The following is a 12,100-nucleotide window of genomic DNA, read 5'->3' on the forward strand; positions in this document are numbered from 1 at the left end:
CCCTTTTCTTTTTCATCAATTTTTTTTTAAATTAATTATTCAGATTAACGTCATTTGTACAATGAAATGACACTAATCATTTAGTGTCGCTTCATTGTTCAAGCGGCACTAACTAGTTAGTGTCGTTTGAACAGAAGTGATTCTAGCTAATTAATGTCGCTTGAACAGTAAAACGATTCTAATTTGAAATCTCAACCCTATGTTTAGGAACGCTTCAAAAGCGACGCTAAATAGTGTATTTTTATTTATTTATTTTGTAGTGTAGTTTAAGTTTGAGTGTAACCAAGGTGCTTAACCGTTAGTTACACAATTGAGAAATTGTAACTTTTCATAAGTGCCTCTTAAGAATATATAAATAAAGGATTTTTTCTACAAGTTTTTCACTTAATTTTTCTATCATTAAGAGCAATTATCACTTAAAGATAATGTTCCAGTAACTCCTCAAAGTCACATTTATTTTCTGATTACTATTTCCGCTTAATTTTCCTAACGCAATTTAGGATTTAGATTCTCTATATAATTTTCACAAACATTTTAAGATTCTATAAGTATGTGCTCTTTCTTTTTACTGTTTCATTGATAAAGATGACTAGATACTATGACTAAGGGAAGTGTTTGTTCGTTAAACATTAGGAACTCAAATAATAAAGGTACGAAGCTCGCGTTACAATGAAATTGATAGTATTTATTTTATGTTCAAAATTTAAAGTTAATTGGTACATTGAACAATATATATGAAGCCAACATGAACACTTTTTTTTTTTTTTTTTTTTTAAAAACAAAAAATAAAAATTAAATTATGTAGTATCATGTAGACCATTAGCGGCACAATCTTTAAATCATAAATATTATCAATTTCAAATGAAATTGTGAGGATCGTTGTCGACAACTATTCGGTTAGTTGGCAGGCATGTAGAATATATGAGGAAAAAGTTTAGGGAAAAAATTGGAGGTTACGAAGAAGGCTATCAAAGTTCTCACTGCAATGTGCATTGATAAATGGCATAAAGCAAGGTGGGTGGTGGTAGGCCAGTGGCCATAATCTTTGCACTTAGGAAAAGGGCAAAGGATAAGTGGGCATGTTTTAACGATACAAGCTAGACTCATATATAGGAGCCACCATTAAGGTTTTGCTGGTGGGGAGGGATTATGATTTTCTCAAGTTATTTATTCGATTTTGAGAGAATTCGGGTTTTAAATTCGAATACCTGATTGTGAGAGATCATTTATGGGACCTATCTGGCCAAATAAAAATGCAATTGTCCAACTACGTGCTTATATATCTGGTTGATAAGGTAGGTTTCGTAAGTTGTCTCTCATAATTATCACCTGTCTAAATTCTCTCAAATTTCGATAAATAATTTGAGAGAATGCTGATTCGGTCTGGATTTGGGAAGGGAAAAGGCCATGCATAATTACTCTTGCGTGTTTAATGGGGCTATTTTTAGTCCCACATTTTGTTACAGTAATGAATGGGCAATTTGACTCTACATTGTACGTGGTCCAATGACGGCACAACCACTGCTTCTAACGAGGTCGCTGGATTTTTACGTTGGTTTCCTAGTTGTCCAAAAGGATTAAGGAGGTGTTTAATAACGTTTTTTAAGAGTTAGTTTGATTGAAAACGTGTTTTGAAGTGATGTAAAGGTAAAATTAGTTTTGAAAGTTGTTTGTTAATGTTTTTATTTTATTTTTTTTAAGAAAAAAAAAGGTGAGAGAGAAAGTTTTAGCAAATTATTTTGGACAGTTTGATAGCATATTGGTTAATTACTTAGTAGAGAATATATTATATGAGCAGTGTTATCCGGCCTCTTTCCCTCACACCATCATCCGACCCATATATATATATATAGTACAAGTGTAGCACTTCAGCTTTTTAGTCAATAAATTATGCATGGGTCGGATGAAAGTCTTATGGGAGGGGGCCGGATATAGCACTGCTCATATTATATAGTGGTTAATCAATTGTCCCAAAATTTCAATTGGTTAAGAAAATATATGAGAAATTACACATAACGTACCTTTCAAATTGACTTTCAAAAACACCTCTAAAATTTTGAAAGTGAAATTTAACTATGTTTCCATCAACTCTTGGATTTTTTATTTTATTTTTTTAACATGGTTGATGGGCATTGATTGAGATTGGATTGTGATGAGAGTGTAGTATATAACATTACTCAATAATAAGATCATTTATTTGTTACAAAAGAAATGTTATATAGTATATATACTACACCCATATCTCACTCCCAACATACTGGTCGGGTTGATATGACAGTGTTCATCATCAGCACTTGGATTTTTTTTTTTTTTTTTTAACAAGGGTTGATCATGATGGACACTGTCATATCAACTCGATCTAAGATAGGGATATGATGATGGTGTAGTACATAACATTATTCAACTCCTTTGTTTGGCAAGCATCTTATCTCCTCTCTATTTTTTCTCACTTTTTTCAAAAAAGTCAAATCCAAAACATTCTAACATTTTTTTTTTAACTTTTTATATCACATCAATATTTTTATTACTATTCAAATAAAAAAACCCACTACAAACAAAACTTTTTTACTTTTCTATAAAACAATTTCAAACTTTTTTATACTTTATATCACATCAATCACTTCTTACTACAACTCACAAAAACTCCACAACACAAATGCTTGCCAAACACCCCATCTTTCTTACAAGAGAAATGCTATTTAATTAGGTGGTTGGCCTCTGATGTGGGGAATATGTCAATCTCTTGATCCATGAAATTCATGCTCAAAAGGACAATCCTTCCAACTTCTCCTATTTGTTGCTATCATTAATTTGTTCTTATCAAATCTGGTTGGTTTGTAAGAAACAGTGAAAGCTAGCGGATGAAGTGGGTAGTTATTTGGCCTTCAGTGATATGTTCTTTAGTGAGAAGCCAAAGGGGTGACATGAATATTTTTGAAGCTTTTTATATGGAAATTAATTAACATCATCGTTAAAGGGGATGCTCCCTCACTGATATTGGAATAGAGTAATTCCACATGCTCAACTTTCATCTCACCAGGTTGATAGACAATGTCACATTAGTTCAATAAGATGGAAGTTAAGTATTTAGAATTAATCATTATAATAAAGGTTCATATTGGATAATAGCGTCTGTCAATATGCGTTTCCTCCTAAAATCTTTTTTTGTAGGTCTCCTACTCATCTTAGAACGGTTTATACTATTACTAGGGCAGCAAATACACTAGTCTGTTTGGCAATCCGCTTGTATAAACTCGACTCTAATTGGGTTCGTTTAATAAATGAGCCAGTTGTGAATGCAAAAGTAAGCTCGATTATTAAACAAGCCATGCTTATATAAATTCGTATAACTTCATTTTGATTATTTTTTAAAGTATTATTTTAATTTCGTAATTAGAACATTTTAAGTAAAAAGGAATTCTCTTCCTATATAATATAATTAATATATACAACTTGAATTATTGTTATTGTGAGTATTGATATAAATATATGTGTGTTTGTGTGTACATTGGTGTATTTGTGTATGTATAAATATATGTGAATGTGTGCATAATTAACAGAGATAGCAGCACCAACTACTCCTCATGAGTTCACCCCATCGTGGATCCAACAGTGGAGAACCAGTAAACTAGGAAAAATTTGCTGAAATTGACGAAGTTTAGGAACAAAATCAGAAAGATGACATGGAGACCTTGCTAAAAAAACATGAGACTATATTCATGGAACCCCAAGAACTGCCACCCCCACGAAGCCACGACCACAAAATTCTTTTGCAAGCTGAAGCAGGGATGGTAAACTTTAGACCCTATAGGTATCCGTTTCACCAAAAGGCCGAGATTGAAAGGCAAGTTGAAGATATGAGTGAGAGAGAGGAATTATTCGTTCCTCCAACAACCCTTACTCCTCACCAGTGCTCTTAGTCAGGAAGAAAGACGGTACTTGGTGGATGTGCGTCGACTATAGAGAGATAAACAAAATTACGGTTAAGGATAGATTTGCGATACCGGTAATTGACGAGCTGTTAGACAAATTGAATGGAGCAAAATTTTTCACCAAGTTGGATTTACGTTCCAGGTATCATCAAGTGAGGGTAACATGGGGAGATATTGAGAAAACGGCTTTTTGTACTCACCACGGCATTATAAATTCCTTGTGATGCTCCGTCCACATTTCAAGCTCTCATGAACGAGGTATTTTGTGCATTCCTTCATAAATTTGTGTTAGTATTTTTCGATGATAGATTAATCTATAGTCGAGATTAGGTACAACACCTGATTCACGAGAGCAAATTCCTTGAAACCATGGAGCAGCAACACCTATCCATAAAGACGAGCAAATGTGAATTTGGGCAACAAAAGGCTCACTACTTGGGGCATGTTATCTCTATGAAAGGTGTGTGAGTTGACTTCAAGAAGATAGATGCAATGAATAAATGGCCAAAGCTTGAAAAACTAAAGGCCATGTGTGGATTTTTTTTTTGGGCTCACTAGATACTATAGGCGATTTATCCAAGATTGTGGAAAGATAGCCACGCCTCTCAACCGGATGCTAAAAAAGGACAACTTCACATGGACTCCAACAGCAACCATAGCTTTTGAAACTCTGAAACACGCAGTGGTTCAAGTCCCAATTCTCGCCTTACCAAATTTTTCCAAGGAGTTTGTGTTGGAATGTGATGCGTCCGGGGTAGGCACTGGGGTTGTTTTGCATCAAGGGTGTCCCATTGCTTTTCTAAGCCAAGACTTGCAAGGTAATTAGCTCCTATTATCAACTTATGAGAACGAAATTTTGGCCTTAGTATTAGCGGTACAAAAATGGAGGCCTTACCTCCTTGGATGCCATTTTGTGGTGCGATCTGATCAACATAGCCTCAAGTACCTGTGGTCCCAGAAAATATCCACCACTGCTTAACAAAAAATGGCTCTACAAACTCATTAGTTTCTACTTCTCTATTGAATATAAGAAGGGACGTGAAAATATAGTGTCAGACGCATTATTAAGAAGAGACGAAGCAGCCATGAAGGAGACACAATCTCCCAAAGAACTAGAGCAGGGTACCACACTCGCTCTTTCTAGTCCCATTCCAAATTAGCTAGTGGTAATCAAATAGGACATACAGGGTAATGACGAGGTGAAAGAATTAATATGGAAGGTGCAAGACGGAGAAGCACTAGGACCATGGAAGTACATGGAAGGACTTCTTCTTTATAATGACTGCATTTTCTTGGCAGATCAGTTCTCATTTATCCCCACTATTATAGAACAAATCCATGTTGGTTTTCATGAGGGATACCACAAGACCTTTCAACGAATTCGAGCCAGTTTTTACTGGAGAAGTATGCGGCGCTGCATCAAGAAATTTATTAAGGAGTGTGACATTTGTCAACACCACAAGGTTGAAAGCTTAACACTCAAGGGGTTGCTACAACCCCTAACAATTCCATAGAATATTTGGGAAGACATTTCTATGAATTTCATTGATGGGCTTCCGAGCTCAAAAGGTAAATCTACAATCTTTGTTGTAGTAGATTGACTATTGAAGTATGCTCATTTTATGGCTATTAGGCATCCTTATATTGCGATGAGTGTGGCTTAGATTTTCTTTGATAATATCTTTAAACTCCATAGAATGCCTAAATCAATTGTGTGCGATAGAGACCCAGCTTTTACAAGTCACTTTTGGACAGAGATATTCTAACTCCATGGCACAAGCTTCAATTTGAGCTCCACCTATCATCCTCAATCGGTTGGACAAACTGAAGTAGTAAATCGCATCCTAGAGATGTAGTGGTGATAAAGTGGTGTTACCCCAATTGCCAGAGATGGATGTGGATCAGTGCATGACTCTTAAGCCACAAGCAGTGCTGGATACAAGGATGAGGAACAAGAAACCCGAACAATTGATCCATTGGCAAGGCCTATCACCTATTGAAGCCACATGGGAGGATAAGGGGTCCATTCATAGTCGATTCCCTAATTTTTTCCCTTGTGAACAAGGGAAATGTTAGGGGGGGAATGATGTATTCCAATATTAAGGAAAACCATCTAGATAAGGTCGTACCAGTAGGATTAGAATAAGACTCTTATCTATATAAGAAGAGTATAATGATAGTATTAGAGTAAGACTCTAAAGAGTGTGTAGTAGATATAGTGATTTGTTCAAGAGATAGGATGTTATCTAGTTGTTTTTAGGCATCTATTTGTTTTTCACTTCGTCATACTAGTTGTATTATTTAAAGACATTTGCTGATGAATAAAGTATGTTGAATATTATTAAGTATCTTATAGATCTTTGTATTTGGGTGTTCCAGGCTCACTCAAAACAGTAAACTATCCCTTCCCGTGTTTTTGTACTGATTGGTTCGCATCAGAAACATGTTTGGCAATGCTTTACATATAACAATTAATAGAAGCTCCTATAAAACATACAAAAAGATTGGTTGGGAAAATACTAAAGATTATTTTGAAGTATACGTCCCTAGGGCCTAGATCATCAATTCTGTCCAAAAAAAAAATAAAATCAATTCGAGTTATAAATTTTATTTGGGCCGAGATTAAAATCGAGTCATTTAAGAAACATTATGGGGCTACATAGAAGGGAGGATCCTTCCTTATTCAATTAGAAAAAATAAAAATAAAAATACAGGGCTTCAATTGGAGGGGTGTCCACAATGGGCGCACCCCTCCATGCATGCATTGAGAAATGCATTACAAATTAAGCCAGGCATTTTGTCTAACTTCAGTTAACTAACAAGCGTAATTGGATGAGTGAAGGCATCCGAAAATTCATAGTAAGTGTTAGGCAATTCTTAGAAAATAAAAATAATAATAATAATAAAAAAAATCTTTGTGCATTTAGACTGAATTTTATGGGTATCACTCTCCTAAATGCTCTCGGGCCTGAAGAACATTTTCCAATATACTTCGAAAAATTCAATACAAGAACATTTTCATTAATGATTTTATATACTATTATACAACAGGAAGTAAATGAAATTAGTTGATTTAAAAAATTATATACAATATATATGAGGTATGACTAGAAAATTTGAAAGCATATTTGTGTCAATGGAACTGCCTTACAGTACCACTTTTTACCCAAAGGTTTTGGGGATGAATTATGTATTTGATGCGAGAAAGATACACTTTCAAAAAATTCTTTCTCAAATTTGTTTCAAAAATGATGTTTCATAATCTTACGTAATTTTTTATTTTGAAAAATGGGCCTCTATCCCATAGGATTGTGACACATGAGAGCAAATTTAGGAGAAATTTTGAGAAAGGGCAACATTTTTCATTTGATGCAATTACTATCGAGTGTTGAAGGCTTTTTTATTGTTCATAATACTGTCGTCTTTTTTCATTGGAAAGGTGGTTAAATGGCATGTAAAAGACACACGGAAATAAGACCAAATAGATTGGGAAAAAGAATAATGATATATAGTCACGTTGGAGCTGTTAGGCAGTAATTCAGCTTGAGAAGACTATTTTAGAAAAGTGTTGTGATGAATTCTCTCTCTCTCTCTCTCTCTCTCTCTCTCTCTATTTTTTTTTCTTTTATTTTCTTACCTGAAAGAAGGAAATCATATGGTGAAAAACCAAGTCATTGCTACTTTTTCTTTCTTTTGGGGGAAGTTACTGTTTAGGCAAATTTATTGAAAGTTATGCAACAATTTGCTAAAGTGTCTCATCTTTCAACAATAATTAATTAAAAACTAGTTTTTTTTTTCCTAAGTAAAAATTAAGACAGGAAAGATCAATTGTAGCTATTCTTTGTGTGCGTTACTATAATAGCGATTGCCATTGAGAGCCGCACATGAGTGGCTTAGACAATGGGAACCGCGGGTGCCTCCTCAAGTTCGACTAAGCCATAGCCTTACCCGGCCCTATCTGGGTATTAGTGGGATTAAAGACGACTAATATTAATAGTCTTACACATAAGAAGATAATTAAAAGGTTTATTATAGTTAAAAAGGATTAAACAAGCAATTGGACATTATAACAAAGATGTCTATTCTTAAACTTTGTAAAAAAAAAAAACCATATTTTTATGTGTTTCGTTTGAATTGGGGGGATTCTCGTTCAAATGGGATTCTAAATGAACAATAAAATGCGTTTCCGCAGGTCTCGTGCCAAGTTCGTTCAATTTCTGTCCAAATGGTGACATACAGGATGTCTCGTCCCATTTTCATTCAAACATCAAACAACATGTCTTGTTCCATTCCCGTTCCATTTCCATTCAAACAGGCATCAAACAACATATTTTGTTCCATTTTCATTTGAACGAGCATCAGAAAGAAGATCTCGTTCTATTCCCTTCCGAACGAGAGATAGACAGATGTCACGTTTCAGCTTGTTTTGAGGTTTTTTGAATGGGGATCGCTAGAAATAACTATAAATTTGGCTAAATCCTGATTTTCCAGGCTTTTCCCCCTCAGTTTTCTCAAGCCCTCTCTCTCTCTCTCTCTCTCTCTCTCTCTCTCTACGTTTTCTCTCATGTCTCTCTAGGGTTTGAACCCAAATGCTTGGGTATTGAATCAAAGGGTGTACGTTCTTTAGCTAAATCCAATCTCGGGAATACGATCCTTGGTGCTAAAACTTTGTTTTCACCGATCTATTTAAGGTAAAATCATAAACCCTAATTTTTCCTCAAGTTGGACTACGTTGTTAAATGTGATGCTTTATCCTTCAATTCCTTTAGGGTTATCATCTATTGGGTGGTTTTAAACTACGGGTAGGAGTTTGTGGGCCGAAATGTTGATTTTTCAAGGTAAGAACTAAACCCTAATTTTTCTAAGTTATGGAAAGTTGAGATTTTTGAAAGTTAACCTTAAAGCTTTGCTATGGGCTAAAGTTTGTCAGCTAAAATGTGTCAAATGGAACCACAAATTTCTATGGGTTGCTATTGGGGGGGTTGACACTTAAAATAATCATGTACCTATGAGATGTTTAGAGTTAGAAAGTGTTATGAGTTAATGCGTATTTACAATGTGAAATACAGTGGTGCATTGCAAGGCTTGCGTATGGGATCCTTCACAAGCTCAAGTTTAACAGATTATTATAAGTATATTGCTTACTAAGGATGATACTATACTTTAAGGTTTTAATTTTTTAAACATTTTCTAAGTATATTACTTAGTGATCAAAGATATAATATTTTAAGGTTTTATTGTTTTAAACATTTTGTAAGTATTTTACTTACTGAGCAAAAATAACAGTTTACTTTCTATGGGTTGCTATGGATGCTTTTAATCGGCATATATTATGTTGTGATGATATATGTTTTATACGATACTTTTGATTTTGATTTTTGATTTTTTATATGAGATTACGATATGTTTGCAAATAATGTTCAAAGAATATGTTGTTGAATGATACATGAACATGAAAATACGAAGAAAAAAAGATTCTATTGGAAAAACATAAAATGAAACAAAATATGAATGCCATCATGAAAATGTTAACAGATCCTCAATTGTGATAGATTTTACTCTCACAATTATATGAGTAAGTCTCTCATGAATATGTTATGAATGAAACGGCGGCTGAGGCAAAGGTTCCTTCGCACATGAAAATGAAAAGTAGACTGGGCCAAAGGTTCATTGATCACATATAACGTTTTGATGACGTTTCTTGCTTAGATACACCCATAAGTATGTGTTCTCCGAAGGTTGTAGAATACTTATATAAGCGTGTAGCTCAGTCATGATGTTTGATGTTTTTTTTTCTTAGATACGCCTGTATGTATGTGTTCTTCGAAGGTTGCCGAATGCATGTATATGAGTGTTGTTAGGTTATATGGTGTACACATGGATATGTATTATATGAGTTTGTATGTGTATGTTCCCAAGTGGTAGATTGGGTCGTACATATATGCTCACAGTTAAATAATATGTGAAATGTTTTCATAGCTACAATGTTTGCTCCATCAGTTACGATATATTTCAAAGGAAAAGCTAACTAAAGTAGCTGTTATTGTAAAAAACTCATATAGAAAGTGAAAAGTCAACTTAGTGCAAAAATCAGTAATTTCTATATTTACTAAGACTGTTGACTCATTAATCTGTATGTATAAACATGGTTAACTCTATGATCCCATAGACAATGTTGTTGATGCAGGTACCTTAGAGTTAATGAGGATCCGGTAGCCTTATACTTAGGCTACTATGATTGAGGCTATAGGACGTCGGATGCTAGTGTCGGACTATCAGGTAGTCCATTTTGTATTGTACATCTTTTGTCAAATGCCAAACTTTTATGTATGGAAATGTGTTATATGTGACACCTTTTGTATAGCCATTTGTTTGTATGTAAAAGATACGATGTATAAGCTTTAATCACATAGATGTTTATGTAATTTTTGTTTTGTTATGTCTTTCTCTCGTGTTATTATGTTTCCGCTACAGAGTTGTGGAACTCTAATATTGAGTTCATGTTCATGCTATATTGTGAGGCCTTGATAATTGATATTGTTTATTAGGTTGATGTATGTACAATCTCCCAACCTTTGTGTCGGCTTGGTTTTTTGAAAAAAATATGCCACCTTATTTCAATCGGGTCGCCACAAATATGATTGAGGTTTTCCATTTCGGGAGTCAAACTTTCACCCTAGTACATGCCAATCACTTTGGAAATTTCCTTGAGGCAACTGAACCACCACCATTATTTAAAAAAAAAAATTAATTAATTTTTAATTTTTAATTTCTATTGATAATAAGGATATTTATTGACTAACTTACCTTGGAAATACCCAATGAGGAGGATGAGTTTTAAGACATCCAATCATCTAATACAAAAATTAAGGGAAAATTTTACTTATCCTTAGAGTGTCAAGGATTTTGCAATTAATCGTTATATCAAATTGTCAAAATTTGCAACATCGATCTTCTAAGTTTTAGCCTATTTTAATTGTCCAAACAGATTTCGAGTTTTCCAAATTGTTATATCGAATTATAAAAAGTCTTTCACAATTGTTTATTTGAATTACTGACCATTCAGACAAATAATTAATGGAATCTTAACTCCCAACACTCTTCATGGACCTACGTGCCACAGACTCGTCGGTTTACAACATAAAGTGCATTAAAAAAGAATTAAATTTGATAGTACGTACCATAACCTAAGCGAAAGAGAAAGCAGTACATCTAAAAATTTGACCACAGAGAGTTTAGCATTGTTTTCATCTAAAAAAACCTTTGTGTAAGAATATCTCTTAGTATTCATCAATTATTTTATCTCCCAACTCCTGCCGCCAGCCACACTGACATTAATGAAGCTTAAACATAGGATACCCGTATAATAAATTTTAATAATTTGAAGTTACGATTGTAAAATCTTTTACACTCAGGTGTGTTTTGTAATGCAATTTTGTAAATAAAAAATATGATTTTAAACTAAATTTTAGAAAATAAATCGTTTGGGTTTGTGTTTTTAAAAAATTACCATTTAAAAATATATAAAAAAATATATATTTTTTAAATTACAGGTATTTTAAGATAGTGTTTTTTGTTAAGATGTACAATTTTAAAGGCTAAATTATAATTTTAAAGGGTAAAATGTAATTTTAATTTGTTTAACTGCATTTTTAAATATCATGTTTTAAATCACTTTTTTTTTTTTTTTTTTTTGAAAATCATAAACTCAAACGGTTAAATCCAGTTTTCCAAAAAAGTTTAGCAAAAATTCTCCATATTTTATTCTTTATTAAGCATGTTGTATCGAAGACAATTAATTAATGCTAATAAAAAGATCTCGTCATCATTAATGTAGACGTGTAAAAGAAACTTGATTTTCATACCTATGATATCTCAAAATATAGGTGAAGTCATAATAGAGGGCGAAGGAGTTGAGGCACCATAGCACAAATCCTTAAGTTAATGATAACCTAGTCAACATTTGGTGTTTCCTTTTCTCTGTACGAAGAGAAGATCTGTTGTACCTAAAAAAAAAATTAAAAAAAAAAAAAAAAAAACTTATATTTGCTAATTTGGCTGGTGACGGTTCAAAAGGTGATTTAGTTCTTTCTCTTTTCCTTTTTTTTCTTCGTGAACTTCTTTTTTTTAAAAAGGTGAAGGCAATTTTTCATTAAAAAGTACGATGC

This window comes from Alnus glutinosa, chromosome 9 (genome assembly GCF_958979055.1).
Source record: "Alnus glutinosa chromosome 9, dhAlnGlut1.1, whole genome shotgun sequence".
Classification (NCBI taxonomy): Eukaryota; Viridiplantae; Streptophyta; class Magnoliopsida; order Fagales; family Betulaceae; genus Alnus; species Alnus glutinosa.